Here is a 16,707-nt window from a genome sequence, read left to right as displayed (position 1 = left end):
TCTCTAATTCTTTTCTTTGCTTGCTGGACAGAGGCATTAACAATAAATAACACCGAATTCTGAGACCATAGTCTTTACCTTAAGAGGTCCTGGAGAGCTTACAATAAAAAACAGTAGGCAAATAAATTACCTGAAGATAATAAACTAGTCTTACTCTTTGATGAAATTTGTGCACAGAAATACATCAAATAATAGTCTTCTAAATCTGGTGTTAAGTGGGCTCCGGATGTCAATGATTATGGCTTCCTGAATAGTTTTAGTGCTGGTTAAGTCCCAATTCTGGAGCAGGCAACGTGGTATAGGGCTCATGATCTTGGAAATCTATTTATCGGCCTTAATTAATCAAATAGGAGTCATCAATATAGCTGTGATGCATATTTTGTTGTTTCCCATCTTGTTTTCTGATTTTATCTGTGTAGATTCAGTGACAAAGTAATCTTGCTGCATTAGTCTTTCTTTGCTCTCCTGTCTAGTTGATATCTGGTCTTCAGAATTTCCTTTTCCTCATTTCAGAGCTGGAAGGTGTGTTACTTAGTCTGGAGATTGGCTAGAACATCACCAATAATTGAGTTGGATGGAATGAAGTTGAAGATGAGAGGTTGTTCACTTTTAATTAGATTTAAGCACTTAAAAATTTGTTCCAGCCTTATTTATGACTCAATACAACAGTGGGATGTGTGTAAACAAAATTTGGTTCTTCTGTTATAGTTGGTTGCAGAAATGGAATTTTGGAATCAAGAGTACAAGCCAGGCTCAGAAAGTCAAAAGTTGTTTCCTCTGATATGTGAAAGCCAGTCCAAAATAAGGAGGTGGGGGGAAAAGGAGAGAAAGAATGTAAACTGGACTAGATAAGGGGGACTGATGGGAAGGGAGAAGAGATCTAGTAAGGGAAGAACAGAGGAATGAATCTAACCTAAATTTCCTATGTATAAACCTGAATATACCATAGTAAATCTCACCATCATGTATATTCACAAGATATTCCCCCAAAAGAATAAGAAATCTAAAAATAAATAACAGAAAGATCAGTAGAGTAGAGGGAAAAAACAGGGAAAGGGAGGAGGGGAGGAAAATTGGAAATACTGGGGACTGTATTTGAGAAAATTATATTCCACTCTCTTTTAATTATGTCAAAATAAATCTTAGTGTTATATTTAACCAAAAAGAAAATAAAAAAAGAAATTGTTACATAGGCAAAAATGGGAGAAAGAGAGTTGTTTGCTGACTCAGTCTAAGGAGCTCCTGAACAGATTCTTCAAGTCAAAATGGAATAAAAAATATTTCATTTTTCCTATCTAGAGGTAGAAGGAATTCTGGGGCTTTAGAACTATAAGAAATTATTAAAGTATATGATCATTATATGTTGTAGTGTAACAAACCACTTCCAAACTCAGTAGTGTAAATACAACAAAGAGTACTTTTATAGTCAGGACTATTTTTGTTAAGAATTAAGGTAAAGCATACTGAGGAAGGTTCATCTTTGTTCCACAAAGACTGGGGACTTAGCTGTGGTGGCTTCGATGACTGGAAATAGAATAGAAGACCTGACTGGAATAACATCTGGTGGCCAACTTCTACCTAAATTTTATTTTACATCACATGTATTGAAGCCAGAATATGAAAGGTGCCATCTTCACTCACAAATATGTTCCCTGGGCTGGGATAGTTGGAAAAACTCGACTACTGTTCTCTTTCTCTTTTCTCCTCCTGTTTATCTTTTTCCCTCTCTCTGAAATTTCTCTATGTAGTTGGAATTCCTTATAATCTGGAAATATCAAAGAATTTGGAATCGTTACATAGTGATTGGCTTTGTAGTGGCACCCCCTCCTCCACCAAAGAATCTTAATTAAGCTTTTCCAGAGATTCTCACCATAATTTTTTTCCTTAACACAATATCAGTAGAAACTTCTGTAAAGAACTCAATGTGGTTTAGAACTTCTATTTTCTGTGAGGACTAAGTTGCTGCTTCTTGCAAAAGCCAAGTTTGACCGCAGACTTGATGATGTTACTTCTGCTTTAGTGGTAAAACTTGTAAAACCTCTGACTAACCTAAAAAATGAGACAGAAAGCACTTTTTGTGAAACCCCCCAAAATGCTTTTAAGTAGACTCATACAAAAATGTAACACCCCCCCATATAAATTTCAAAGAAATGTCCAGAGGTTTTTTTTTTTTTTTTTTCCTTAAAGGTATCAGCCTCCTCTGACTGCTACAGCTAATAAACCTGCTTCCTGAAAATTCTTCGGGTGTCCAGCCGTATCTGTCCTACATCAACTTCATCCAGAGTGAGCATTCTAAGAGGCTTGGGTGGTACCTGTAAGGTTTCTTATGACCATGCTTCTCTGTTGCATTCCCTTGATCTAGTAAGAAATTAGGTTGGCCCAGATTCAAGAAGAGGGGGTTAGACACTACCTTTAAATGGGAGGAATAGTGGATATTTTATAGTTGTATTTAGCACATACAGCACATCATAAAAAGCCTTATTTATTGACATGACTTTTCAACTGAAATAGAAATTCAGATCTTTTCTCTATAGTCTCAGGAAGATCATAATATTTGAAGTTCTTTATATTTACCCTGATTTTCAAGATAATAAATTAAGAATCTTTTAAAAATAATAATTTCCTCATACCATAGAACAATGATAAAATTAATGGCTATTTACTGAGCAACAATGATTGCTAAACACTCTGCTTATGCTTTACTAATGTGTCCTCAAGTCCCATACAAAGTAGATATTACTACCCTCATTTTGCAGATGAAGGCATTAAGGTCAAGACAAAGTAAGTCACTTTCCCAGTTATAGTGACAAATAATATATTTAAAGCCAAATGAGGTCATGGGCTAGATATAGCAACTTAATTTTATTCTAAACATGATACTCAGATTAATCAACACCTTAATCCTTATACTTGCATGTGTTTGATATTTGAATATTATTTTCATCTCCTCCTTATGTTTAAATCTAAATATGTAAATAAACATTTATTTATTTTCCAAGGACTCAACTCTCTTCTGATTTCCTATCTACCTGACTACTCACTTTTGGTTGCTTGGTAGCTTTTCTCTTATTTCTGTCTTGGTAGATAGATGCTTTGCTTCTAGGCTTTCTCTACATTTGAGACACTTTACACTGTTTTGTGAGCTGTACTTAGTCCAGCTTGATCATTCACAAACAAATCACTTCATATCTCTGTAAATTAGTCTCATTATTTATAAAAAATCTCATTTCTCAGTATTTTTATGAGAAATAAATAAGATCAGATATTATATGCATAATTTTGCTTGTCACCTACATGTAATTTTATAAATATGTAGATGTGAATATAGTTAAAGACTAATTTTGTAGTACCAATGATGAAACTGATAGTAGGTTTTTATTTCTTAAAATGAGCGAATACAGAGAACGCAAAGGCAAATGAGCAATATAAAGGCTCATAATATATCAGTAAAATCTAGTCAAGGAAGGCATCACACACAGACTCACAGCTTGTACACTATAAAACCTCAGGGAGGACCATTCGTGAACAGTGAAGTGAATGACACTCATAGATTAAGTGTGCAGCCTGTATAACTGAACATGCTATCTCTGGAAGCAGTCTTTAATACTATCTTTCACCTTCCTTAAATCCAGTAAGAAAAAGAGAAAAGGACACTAAGCTCAGGGGAGAGTAAATGAGCTTATTGTTTGTTTTTTCTAGCAGTAGCATATTTCTTATTTATATTATAGTGAGATTGTTGATTTTGTTCATTAACCTAAGGTCAGAGAGAGCAGAGTTACCTCTTTCACCAAGAAGAACAGTATTTTCACCAGCAGGTATAAAGGATCTGGTGTTGGTAAACATTCACCTCATACCTCTTTCATGTGGACTCCATTTTATAGTGTAACTGAGTATTGTCATAACTTTTATGGACACTCACAGAGTGTTCAGTCTGGATTGTCTCATTCAAAGGAGTCCACCAAAATTTAAAATTATATTACAAAAGAGTCCTACATTTCAAGCATAACATTTTGCATAAATTCAAAGTATAGTACTGTAATCAAGTTCCTTCTTCTGCTTACATCTTAATGCCCACAGTCCTCAAAACATTTAGTAGTCTGAAAATTGATGAAGGGAAGATAGTATTTTTAAAATTATCATTTGCATTGGGAGGAGAGGTTGGGATCCATTTTGTGTGTTTCCTGGGGCCTTTTTTAATATTCTGGCTAATCACAAGTTCCTAGCCTCTCCATTATACTGTAACTTCTATCTTCAAATACCCTTGACAGCCTATTACATACAGAATAAAATAATATTGTAGGTCCTTCCTAACTTCACTCTACCTCTCAACTCTCATTTAGATGTCATCCATGGAGAGACCCTCCTGAGCAATGCTTCTAAAATAAAATATCAGTTATTTTCCTTACAGACCTCTATTTCCTCCTCTAATAAAATATAGACAGTAAGAGGGGTTCAACCAGTTTTTAGCTTTCTCATTTCCTGAAACATACTAGATACTAAATAGATATATTTTAGAGAAATAAAGGAAGGCAGGCAAGTAGGATAAGAAGGAAGAAAGGATCCTTCTAAGACTTTCTACTTACATCCTGATACACCATCACTACTTTCAAATCTTTTTTCACGTTGTAGGCTGTGCTCACAATATCCTACCGTTTATACTCTAGTTCATATCAAACCTCTCTGTAATCTGTATCCTTAAAGTCCTGTGTTAAGTATAGTGCCCTTCAAGATGGCCTGTAAACTTATTTCCATAAGCACTTGCCATTCATCTTCTGAAGTTATTTTCTTCTCTTAGACCCTTATGGTATAAAAGTGTGTGCATTTACATTTTACTAGATGGTAAACTTCAGTAACACAAGACCCTTGTAATGCCTAACATCAAATATTGCACACAATAGAAACTCAATAAATGTTTGATTAGTGAACTATGGTTACCACTATATATTGAAAACTGCATGGGCAATTCAATTCTGATCTTCCCCACTCAGGAGTTATGTGACTGTAGGAAAGTTATTTAACCTCTCTTAATCTCAATTTTCTTATTTGTAAATCATAATAATTACTAAGTCAATGGGTTGTGGTAAAGAATAAATGACATTTTATGCAAAACAAGTAAGATAAACCAGATACTATAAGTAAAGGGATCTTCTGCTTAATGTCAAAAATCCATTTGTAATGTAAAAAAATAAAAAAATAAAATAAAATAAAATATATTAGAAATAAAAAATAAATAAATAAATAAATAAAATTTTAAAGTGATAAAAAAAATCCATTTGTAAGAATCTGATGGTTTGTGTCAAAATATTGACTAGAAAGTGGAGGAATACAGGTAGATTCTTCAGGCAATGAAACTACTATGTATGATACAATAACAATTGTGCTAAATTTGCCTCTATACTTTGAATCCCTATTTAGTGAACTGCAACCTAACTTAGTATATAACAAACTGCCATCTAAGTGTATATTCTTGTACCAAATAGCTGAATCTTGGCCAATCACAGCAGCTCAACTTCAGCCATCATGGGCTGCCAAATGATGAGATTTCATTTACAGAAGACAAATTCATTTGTAAGCTATCAAGCTATTTGTATAGGTCACTTCCATTTTTTCCTGGAAGTACTGTCTGCCCACATGGCTGGGTGAAGCCCTCTTAACCTTTTCTTGCTCTGAGAGCTTCTGATTCTTTGCTGAAATAGATACTGCTAAATTTAATTTCTCTAAAGTGCTGGGAATTGAATCTTATACATGATAAGTAGGTACTCTATCATTGAGCAATACCCTCACCCCCTACAGATTTTTTTTAGCATTTTATATATTCCATTATAAATTTGCCCCAATCCATATTGTGTACAACACTATGGTTTGCTTGAGCTCTAATGTAAAATATGGACTCTGAATTATAACACAATGTGTGTTCATGGATCATAACAAATATAGCAAAGAAGATGGCTATGGATGTGTGGGACCGGGAGGTACATGGGAAATCTCTGTACAGTCTAATAAATTTTTCTGTGAACCTAAAACAGTTCTGAAGTATAGTCTATTAAAATGTTGTTCAGGAAATTATTTCCTCTTATTTTAACAGTAAACAGCTGATGTTCCTAACAGCCTCAACAAATATCCTGAAAATGAAATTAAACAAAACAAAGAATGTCACACTGTGTTACAATTTGTATATTTAAAAACATCACTTCCTCTCACCTAATAATTACTATAATGTTAAAAATATTACTTTTTTTGTTTGCGGAAATATGGTCTTAACCCCAATAAGATCAGAGTTGCACATAGCTTTCTATGACATTGTTCAGGCTTTTCAAAATGTCTATAAAAACTTCTGAAGTTTGGGGCTGGGAATGTAGGTCAGTGTGCAGTGATTGCCCAGCATGTAAGAGGCCCTGGATATGATCATCAGCACTGCAACAAAATTGAAGTTTTACCATATATTTTTAGAAAGTTACTCAAGATTTTCTGAAACCATCGTGTTGTTTTGAAAGTTATCTTGAATTTGGAGATATGCTATACTTTATTGTTATAAAATCATTGATTATAAAACATTTGATTAAGAAACGAAGATGGAGGGCTGGGGAGATAGCTCAGTTGGTAGAGTGCTTGTCTTGCAAGCACAAGTCCCTGGGTTCAATCCCCAGCACCGCAAAAAAAAAAAAAAAAGATGGAGATAGGACTGACAGTAACTTATCAATAAATTTTGAAACTCAAATGAGATCTGGTTGCCATCATGTAATCAGCAGAAAATAGTTTCAACCCTAACACAATCTTCTAAGTTTCAGTATCTACTTCTCTCTCTCTACCTTCTCCCGGCAAATATCTCTGCAACCACAGTGTAGTATGGTAGAATGGAAACTGAAGTTGCAAACAAGATGGGTGGATTAAGTTCCAGATTGTTCTTACTACTAGTGCTGTCTGGGAGAGTTACAGCTCTGGAAATACAATTATTTGTCTTCAAACTGTCTCTAAGGATCTTTTTTGGGTTCTAAATTTATATAAAATTTGATCTCATTTTATCATAGCAGAGATATCATATGTAGGAAAATATCTAGCTAGATTAATGGATGTATGGATGGGTGGGTGGAAAGACAATTGGATACCAAGACATGCACATTGCACACATATGTGAGTATGCACATGTTCATAAGAAAATTATTAAAAATCCACTCTCTGTTCTTAGAATACAAAAGACTTTGACTTGGGATATTGTGTGTTCTCCAAGCCCACTATGATCATTTACTATTCCTCTGGTAGTTCCCATTCTCTCCCTGTCTGAGAGAAAAAGGGGTAGTTAAGTGTCCGAATCATGTGGGACTAGAGGTTAGTCACACTTCTATGATTGTCCCTGTGCTGCTATTTTCCCCTTTTCGCATATTAATAAATCTGTATGCCTTTTTTTCTATTTAATCTGTCTATTAGTTCATTACAGAAAACCTTCAGAGAATGGAGGGGAAATATCCCTTAGCCCCAACCCTACCTATCTCCAAGAAAGAATTAATATTAAGGACTTACAGATATGTGGAAAGAGGATTTTAAGAAAGAGGATGATTTAGGATTAGTAAAGCCTTTTACCTAGTATATTTTTGAGGGTTGCTACACAGGAAAGACTGCATAATACTTTGAAAATTTGCCAGGTCTTTTCATTATTCACCAGCTAAAACATGGTGATATCCCCATATTTATTCATCCTTCAGAATTTTCCTTAAATGTGAATTTCTTGTCCAGAATGTTCCTGATACTTTCTACTTTATCTCTCGAATTCTATTGAAATTTAAAATGGTGATTTAAGCACTAAACACTTTGAGAAGTATTAGCTTATTTAAGCTACCATGACAAATTTGAGAGAGAACGTAGCACAGTCTTTTCATGGAGATTCGTTTTAAAAAGTACAGTTAACTATCCAAGAGTAATTTAGAAAAGAACCTAAATTTTAATCTTTTATCATAAAGACATTAAAAAGAATTAAATTAATAAAAAACAGATTAAAAGTTTGCTATATCTGGTTCTTTGCCTGGTTTTCTTGTACTCCATAGCACTGTGGAATTTCTCACATGAACCCCCAATTCTTTGCAGCACTATTACCCATTTGACTTTTCCCTTCCTTTTTACAAAGTCTACAGTCTCCATTATTCCCCACCCCACCACCCTTTTTTTTTTTTGTACTGAGGATTGAATTCAGTGACGCTTAACCAAAGACCCACATCCCCTCCACTTTTTTTTTTTAATTTAGACACAGGGTCTCGCTGAGTTACTTAGGGTCTCCCTAAGTTGCTGAGGCTGGTTTTGAACTTGTGATCCTCCTGCCTCAGTTTCCTGAGCCACTGGAATTACAGGGGTGTGTCACCGTGCCTGGTCCATTATTTTCTTACAAATATTTCTCCTCCCAAGCATTCTATTGATATTTCAGAAAAGGAAGAGATAGAGAAAACAGAATCAGAAGTTATGTAATTTGGAGGCTTTTTTTGTTCTGTTTTTTGGTGTTGCTGAGGATTGAACTCAGGGCTTTGTGCATGCTAGGCAAGCACTCCACCTCTGAGCCATATCCCCAGCCCTGGAAGCAATGCTGATAAATAGGAATACTTCCAAAATTAATTCTTTATCATGTCCCATGAATTATTATGATTATTTTATACTTCATTATAGTTTTAGCTACTATTGTAGCTTCATGATAAACGTAGATTGTAACTATTTTTGTGGTACTAAGGATCAAACCCAGGGCCCAGCACATGCTAGGCAATTGCTTTACCAGAGAGCTACATCCCCAGCCCATTGACTACCACTTCACCTCTTAAGAGAAGAAATGACCAATTCATTAGATACACAGACTTGAAATCCTTCAAATTTTCCACATCCCTAAGAATAGGAATCTTTGGCAAACTAAGACCAGAAGTCAGGCCACCTGTTTGATAAACACGATGTTCTTGGAACACAGTCAAACCCATTGACTCAGTATTGCCCAAGGCTACTTTCAAGGGCAGAGTTATCAGTTGCTACAGAGGACTTATGTCTGACAGACCTGGTCCTTTAAGAAAAATGTTGTAACCAGGCATGGAAGAACACGCCTGTAATTTCAGCAACTCTGGAGGCTGAGGCAGGAAGATTGTGAGTTCAAAGCAGCCTCAGCAACTTAGCAGGACCATAAACACTTGGCAAGACCCAACTTGTTTTAAAAGATATTTGTCATGTTTGTCTTTCCATGTCTAAATCCTCCTTATAATTTTTATGATTATGTTTTACTCTGTGTGATCTTTCCATGGAGAAGGTCCAGCTCAGACTTGGTCAAAGGCTTCTCACCTTTAAGATTGAATGTAGACCCAAATTCTTGAACAATGAGAGAAGGCTGCAATTATTACACAGAGATAAATTTGGTAGTATCCTACACCTTGGTCAGTTGTGTTCTGGCCAAATTATTCCTGCTAAAAGATGACTTTCTTACTTCCTATGCCATGATTTACCAAAATGCCCTCTGTATTATGAGCCCTTTATATCCTTCCCACAAATTTCTCTGATGCTGAAGACAGATTTGGTTTCTATTGCTATCAGAATCATCTCATCATATACTTGACATAAAAATACTAAGTTGGTATCTGCTGAAATCTACTGCATGTGGCAGTGCACAACTCAGTAAAGTGCCATTCACCTTGTTGTCTATATGAATGGCACACTTTAGACTTATGCAGTCTACAACCTGCATAGCTGTACAAAGCAACTTAATATCTGCTCATCTTTCTACCCTTCAAATATCTTATATCTGTGCTCTACAACTGAATCAATTTCAATTACTTTTACTATCTAGACAAGTCATGTTATCTCTTGATCTTTTTGTTATCACATTGTTTTCAAGGCCAAAGACAGCCTCTTCATGGCATGCTCATCCAACACAGTCATTTCATACTGTAATGCTTTCTTTAGATATCACCTCCACTATGAAACTTTTTCTGTTACACCATTTTCTTGCCAGGCATTCATAGTAAATGACTTCGTCAAATGTTTGCATTACTTTTTGTGTAAATTCTCTTTCTTTCTTTCTTTCTTTCTTTCTTTCTTTCTCTTTCTTTCTTTCTTTCTTTCTTTCTTTCTTTCTTTCTTTCTTTCTTTCTTTCATTTTTTTTGAACCCAGGGACACTTAACCACTGAGTCACATCCCCAGCCCTTTTTATTTTAATTTATTTAGAGACAGGGTCTTGCTGAGCTGCTTAGCTTCTTGGTAAATTGCTGAGACTGACTTTGAGCTCACTATCCTCCTGCTTCAGCCTCCTGAGCCTCTGGAATTATAGGTGTGTGTCATCAAGCCCGGCTGGTGTATATTTCTATCAGCCCATATCGTGATTAATCTATTTTGATCTTCTACAGTAACCTAGTTTGACTTTCGAGTGGATGACTTTGCCTAATTATGGCCTGGTAAAGGAGACCCTACTACACCGTAGATGCTTAAATTACTATCTCTTTATGAACTCTTTGACATATTCTTTGACATTGATAATCCATTGAATAAATCAATTTAGTACTTGGAGGTTTCAGTTTCCATTATCACATATGTCTAAATGCTGCAATATTTACTTCTACCAATGGCCAAAGTCAAATAAAATGGAATCTCATCTTAGTTAAAAGGAACTATCTGAAAAGATTATTGCAAAAGGGGAGGGATCTATTGCAATGGGGGAGAGGAACTATTATAATAGAATGAAAGCTCATAATATTTGCAAGCACCTCAAGAATAGACAAAAGGTTTTGTTTTCTTCTTTTGGTACCAGGGATTGAACCCAGTGAAGCTTAACCACTGAGCCACATCCCCAGCCCTTTTTTGTATTTTATTTAGAGACAGAGTCTCACTGAGTTGCTTAGGGCCTCACTACATTGGTGATGCTGCCCAAGAACTTGGAATCTTTTTGCCTCAACTTCCTGAGCTGTTGGGATTACAGACCTGCACCACCACACCCAGCAGGATTTTTCTTTTATAGGAAGGAATAAGCCTAGAAAGAACAGAGAAAGTGGAATTAAAGGTAGCATGATTAGACCACGGATCAGATAGTATTTTACAATGAAACAGCCTATTTTCAGGGGAAATTATATGATGGCTCAGACTGAGAGAGAGTCAGTGTTCAGGGACCTGGAGGAAACAGGAACTTGAACATTTTGTTCTAATTGATCAGGAAGGACAAGAAGATCAGCTAATAAATTGTGAAGAGTCATAGTTCAGCTTTTGTTGCTATAACAGAAAACCTGAGACTGGGTGATTTATGATGAAAAAATGATTTATTTAGTGCTCAGTTCTGAATTCAAGATCTAGAGGCTGCATCTGGTGAAGTCTCCATGCTGCATCAAAACATGGCAGATGGCATCACATGGCAGGAGTGCAAGGGTGTCAAGCAGACAAATGCAGAAATGAGGAGGCCAGATGACCTATAATGACCACTTTCTCACTAACTAGAGTGAGCACTCACTCATTGCTATAGGCAGCATATTCATGAGAGTCCCCATGATCTAAACACCTCACATTAGGCCAGCCTCCCCAACACTTCAGCTTGAGGAATTAAACCACAGCTTGAATTTTGGTGGGCACAAACCATATGTAAACCATACCATAAGGTAAGAAAATGAGAATTTGGAGGATTTTTGTCTGAATTTTTATTCTAGTTCCCCTGTTCTTTCTAGGTTTTATTCCTTATTTTTGTCAAGGGGAGGCATCCCTGAATCTTATTTAAATCATACAGGGAAAGGAGGCTATTTGTAATAAGTGGTTCTCTGGAACACACAAATAAGGTATTTCTTAATCTTGATTGTTTTTGAGGATTATATACATCAGGTAAAACTCAACATTGTCACAAATAATAATGTTTTCAGCATTTAAGGAGAAAATTTAATACACATATTTTTCTTTTATAATGATTATCACACAGCCAGTAATATGTCCATTTGTTAAATTCAGCAGAGTTAGTTACCTTTTATGTTGGAGAACTCTTCAAATTAAATAAGTCAGAAGCATTTTTTTTTTCTTTTTTTGTAGAGAACCAAATATTGCTTGCCTGCCTAAACCAGAGTGTGGACTGAGTATCAGAGACTTATCAGATTTCTTTCATGCTAAAATCACCTTCATTTTATTTGAGAAGACTGTAGAGGGCACAATTACACTGTAAGAAAACTTCAGTGAAAGACTGGAAAGCTGCATTAACTAAAACACACCTAGCTAATAACTGTGTGCTGCCGATGATTTATATATGCCTTTCAGAACAAATGCTTTCTCAGAAATCTTTTTAAAAGAGTTTTCTTATTAGTCATCCTCCTTATTTTAAAATTAATCCTAACTGCATTTCATGTGGGAGAATGTTGAACTGATAGAATTATAAATGAATCCAACAATGTTCTTGGTCTTCTCCCCTCTGTACTAAAATGTTACTGTAAGGTTCAAGCAAGGAGGCACAGAGTGTTAAAATCATGTGACAATTTTCTTTTACTTTCTTAGTAGTTTATAGTAGTAGAAAGAGGAAGACATGAGGATTCCAGTAAGGTATTTAATTCACACATTTTTTTCATTACTGGGGATTGAACCCAAGTGTTTTTTACACTGAACTACATACATACATCCCTAGCTTTTTTTTTTTCCTATACTGGGGATTGAACTCAGGGGCACTCGACCACTGAGCTGCATCCCCAGCCCTATTTTGTATTTTATTTAGAGACAGGGTCTCACTGAGTTGCTTAGTGCCTCGCTTTTGCTGAGGCTGGTTTTGAACTCATAATCCTCCTGCCTCAGCCTCCTGAGCTGCTGGGATTACAGGTATGCACTACCACACCTAGCCCTAGCCGTTTTTAATTTTTCATTTGGAGACAGGGTCTTGCTAAGTTGCTTAAGGCCTCTCTATGTTTCAGAGGCTGGTCTTGAATTTAGGATCCTCCTGCCTCAACTTCAGGAGTCGGTGGGATTACAGACATGTGTCATTATGTCCAGCAATTCACGACTTTTTAAAAAATGTGTTTTTCTTCTTTGCTTTCTTGGTACTTGGGATTGAACCCAGGGGCATTTAACCACTAAGACACCTCCCTGTCCCTTTTTAAATTTTATTTAGAGTCAGGGTCTCACTGCCTAGGACCTCGCTAAATTGCTGAGGCTGGTTTTGAACTCATAATCCTCCCACCTCAGCCTCCTGAGCCACTGGGATTACAGGCATGTGCTAGATTCCCAACTTTTTAAAAGCCAAGTGAAGTTTTCTCTAACTATCAACTTATCTGTAGATTCACTATCTTTTGGCATTCTTGATATGCTCACTACCAAAATTAAAGAAGGCCATTTTTCCTAACAGATCACATCTCCACTTTCATGTTCATATGCTTAAAACAAGTGGCATATACACAATTTTTTGTTCTCTTTGTACCTTGATTTCATTCAACATTCCACCAAGAATTTATTTTGAAAATCAATAATAGCTTTATAATTCTCAAACTTGAAGATTTTTTCCTTTGTCTCATTTACTTTAAAATATCTTATGGACCAAAGTTGCCCGTTTCTTTTCCCTTCAATTGTGTGAAGATATACTACCTTATTCATCTCACGTATTCAGTAAGTTAGTTCCCTTGAGTGCTTCTTGTTTTCTTCTTCTGGCACCACTATTTTGTCCATGTTCTCATTGCAATGTTATTTCTGAATAAGTTGAATTAATCTTTGGAGAATTTTATCTGTTATTTATTTTGACACTAATTTTTTACTCTTCTTACACATTTAACAAATTAGTTTGTTAACTTGAGTGCTTGTTTTTCCTTTTTCCCATCCCATTGTTTTGGGAATTCACCAGCCTTTTGTCTTTTGCCTGCTTGTTCTCCTTCTCCATCACAATATTATTCAATTTTATGGTTCCAACTAAAATATGCCATTGAATTGAGTGTTATCTAACAATATGGTCAATGCTCTAGTATCTATATTGTTTTCTCTCATAAAAGCTCCAAGTTTATTTTGCCAACTGCCTTTTGCATAGTTACAAATGGATGTCTTGCTATTACTTCAGTCATCTATTCAAAACCATTTATTTTTCTCCCCAAACTAGTTCTCTTTTATAGAAATTTTCTAATGTGTACCTCTGCTATAACCTTTAGATAAAATATTGTTTGAATCTTTATTGGTTCTTTTTAGTTATATATAACATTAGTATTCATTTTGACATAATCATAAAAGCATAGAATATAATTTGCTCTAATTCAGTCCCTAGTTCTTTTCTTTTCCTTTCCTTCCTTCCTCCCCCTGTTCCCTTCACTCTACCATACTGACCTTTCAGCTATTTACTCACAGTTTTTTTTTAATTAGTGTCTTGTGGATATACATGATGGTGAGATTCACTGTGTATATTCATATATGTACATAGGAAAGTTAGGTCAGATCCATTCCACTGTTCTTCCCTTAGCCTGTTGCTCCTCCCTCCCCATCAGTCCCCTTCATCTAGTTCAACAACCTTTTTTCTATTTTGTTTTCTTTTTGAATAGTCCATTCTTTATTCAGTAATAATTAATGAGCAATTAGTACATGCACTATATTGCCAGGAGTATGCAGTAATAATGGGGATACAGTTCAATTTTTTTTAAATTTATAGAATAATTTGAAGAGAATTTATCTCTTCCTAACATTTAGTCTTTTAATCAAGGACCATGGTGTGTTTCTCCATTTGCTAAATGTCTTCTGTCCTACTTCCGAAAGGAATTTTAAAATTATCCTCATATAAGTCCTAGAGATTGTTGTTAGGATTATTAATAAATATTTATGTTTTGTGGTCATTTTAATTGTTTTCCATTATATCGTCTAAATTGATATTTCTGACACAGATAAAAGGTGGTTTTCTTCAATTTTATTTATATCCAACTACTTTTTTTTTTTTTGCAGTGCTGGGGATTGAACCCAGGGCCTCACGCTTGCCCGGCAAGCACTCTACCAACTAAGTTATATCCCTAGTCCTATATCCAACTACTTTTTACAATTTATTAACTCTATTAATTCTTTTCAAGATTTGACCTTTATAGGTATATTAGCCTATCTCATTTTTTTATGTATCTCTTTTTTATTTTGATTCATTGTACACAAATGGAGTACAAATATAGTTTCTCTGGTTGTATACAAAGTAGAGTCATACCATTTCCATAATCATATATGTACATAGGGTAATGATGTTTGTCTCATTCTATTATCTTTCCTTCCTCCCACTCCCCTCTCCATCCCTCATTTCCCTCTACACAATCCATCCTTCCTCCATTTTTCCCTTATCTCCCCCTCCCATTATGTATCATCATTCACTTACCAGATAAATCATTTGGCCTTTGTTTTTTTGGGATTGGCTTATTTCACTTAGCATGATATTCTCCAATTGCATCCATTTATCTGCAAATGTCATAATTTTATTCTTCTTTATGGCTGAATAATATTCCATTGTGTATATATACCACAGTTTTTTTTTTTCCATTCATCTATTGAAGGGCATCTAGGTTGGTTCCACAATCTAGTATTGTGAATTGAGCAGCTATGAACGTTGATGTGGCTGCATCACTGTAGTATGCTGATTTTTAAATCCTTTCGGTATAGGCCAAAGAGTGGGATAGCTGGGTCAAATGGTGGTTCCATTCCAAGTTTCTTAAGGAATCTCCATACTGCTTTCCAGAGTGGCTGCACTAATTTGCAACTCCACCAGCAATGTATAAGTGTACCTTTTTCCCCACATCCTCACCAACACCTATTGTTGCTTGTATTCTTGGTAATAGATATTCTAATTTGGGTGTGATAAAATCATAGGATAGTTTGATTTGCATTTCTCTTATTACTAGAGATGTTGAACATTTTTTCATGTATCTGTTGATTGCTTGTAGAGCTTCTGTGTAGTGTCTGCTCATTTCCTTAGCCCATTTATTGATTGGTTATTTGTATTCTTGGTGTAAAGTTTGTTTTCTTTTTTTTTTTTTTTTACTTTCTTCTATTTTGATGGAGTTACCTTCCCCATTTTCCTCTCTCTTTCTTTCCCCTCTCCCTGTTTTGGAGTTGTTTCCACATATCAGAGAAAATATTTGACTTTTGACTTTGTGTCTGGCTTACTTCACTTAGCACAATAGTCTTCATTTTCATCCATTTACCAGCAAATGCCATAATTTCATTCTTTTTTATGGCTGAGTAATATTCTACTATGTATATACAGCACATTTTCTTTATCCATTTACCTGTTGAAGGGCACCTAGGTTGGTTTCATAACTTGACTATTATGAATTCTGCTGCTATAAACATTGATGTGGCTGCATCCCTATAGTATGCTGATTTTAGAACTTTGGGAGATATATCAAAGAATGGGATGCCTTGGTCACATGGTGGTTCCATGCCTAGTATTTTGAGGAGAGTCCATACTGCTTTCCAGAGTGGTTGCACTAATTTGCAGTCTCACCAACAATATATGATTGTACCTTTTCCTGCACACCCTTACCAACACTTATTATTTGTATTTTGATAATTATTATTCTCACTGGAATGAGACGAAATATCAATGTAGTTTAATTGTTATAGATGTTGAACATTTTTTTCATATATTTGTTGGCCATTTGTATTTCTTCTTTTGAGAAGTGTCTGTTTAAAATATTTTTTCCCATTTATTAATTTGGTTATTTGGTTTCTTGTGTCAAGTTTTTTGAATATTTTATATACTCTGAGTATTAATGCCCTATCTGAGGAGCTGGTGGCAAGTA

The sequence above is a fragment of the Sciurus carolinensis genome, chromosome X, assembly GCF_902686445.1.
Source record: "Sciurus carolinensis chromosome X, mSciCar1.2, whole genome shotgun sequence".
NCBI classification, from domain to species: Eukaryota; Metazoa; Chordata; class Mammalia; order Rodentia; family Sciuridae; genus Sciurus; species Sciurus carolinensis.
The sequence above is the reverse complement of the archived record's forward strand: the minus strand, read 5'-3'. Positions refer to the sequence as shown.